This window comes from Bison bison, unplaced genomic scaffold (assembly GCF_000754665.1).
Source record: "Bison bison bison isolate TAMUID 2011002044 unplaced genomic scaffold, Bison_UMD1.0 scf7180017864349, whole genome shotgun sequence".
NCBI classification, from domain to species: Eukaryota; Metazoa; Chordata; class Mammalia; order Artiodactyla; family Bovidae; genus Bison; species Bison bison.
In genome coordinates, this window is record NW_011494921.1 from 10,768,299 (window position 1) to 10,769,289 (window position 991).

The following is a 991-nucleotide window of genomic DNA, read 5'->3' on the forward strand; positions in this document are numbered from 1 at the left end:
CTCATTCCATAGTTCATCAGGCACTCTATCTATCAGATCTAGGCCCTTAAATCTATTTCTCACTTCTACTGTATAATCATAAGGGATTTGATTTAGGTCATACCTGAATGGTCTAGTGGTTTTCTCTACTTTCTTCAATTTAAGTCTGAATTTGGCAACAAGGAGTTCATGATCTGAGCCACAGTCAGCTCCTGGTCTTGTTTTTGCTGACTGTATAGAGCTTCTCCATCTTTGGCTGCAAAGAATATAATCAATCTGATTTTGGTGTTGACCATCTGGTGATGTCCATGTGTAGAGTCTTCTCTTGTGTTGTTGGAAGAGGGTGTTTGCTATGACCAGTGCAGTATCTTGGCAAAACTCTATTAGTCTTTGCCCTGCTTCATTCTGTATTCCAAGGCCAAATTTGCCTGTTACTCCAGGTGTTTCTTGACTTCCTACTTTTGCATTCCAGTCCCCTACAATGAAAAGGACATCTTTTTTGGGTGTTAGTTCTACAAGGTCTTGTAGGTCTTCATAGAACCATTCAACTTCAGTTTCTTCAGTGTTACTGGTTGGGGCATAGACTTGGATTTCTGTGATATTGAATGGTTTGCCTTGGAAACGAACAGAGATCATTCTGTCGTTTCCCATTCTGTTGTTTTCCTCTATTTCTTTGCATTGATTGCTGAAGAAGGCTTTCTTATCTCTTCTTGCTATTCTTTGGAACTCTGCATTCAGATGTTTATATCTTTCCTTTTCTCCATTGCTTTTCGCTTCTCTTCTTTTCACAGCTATTTGTAATGCCTCCCCAGACACCCATTTTGCTTTTTTGCATTTCTTTTCTATTGGAATGGTCTTGATCCCTGTCTCCTGTACAATGTCATGAACCTCATTCCATAGTTCATCAGGCACTCTAGCTATCAGATCTAGGCCCTTAAATCTATTTCTCACTTCTACTGTATAATCATAAGGGATTTGATTTAGGTCATACCTGAATGGTCTAGTGTTGAGA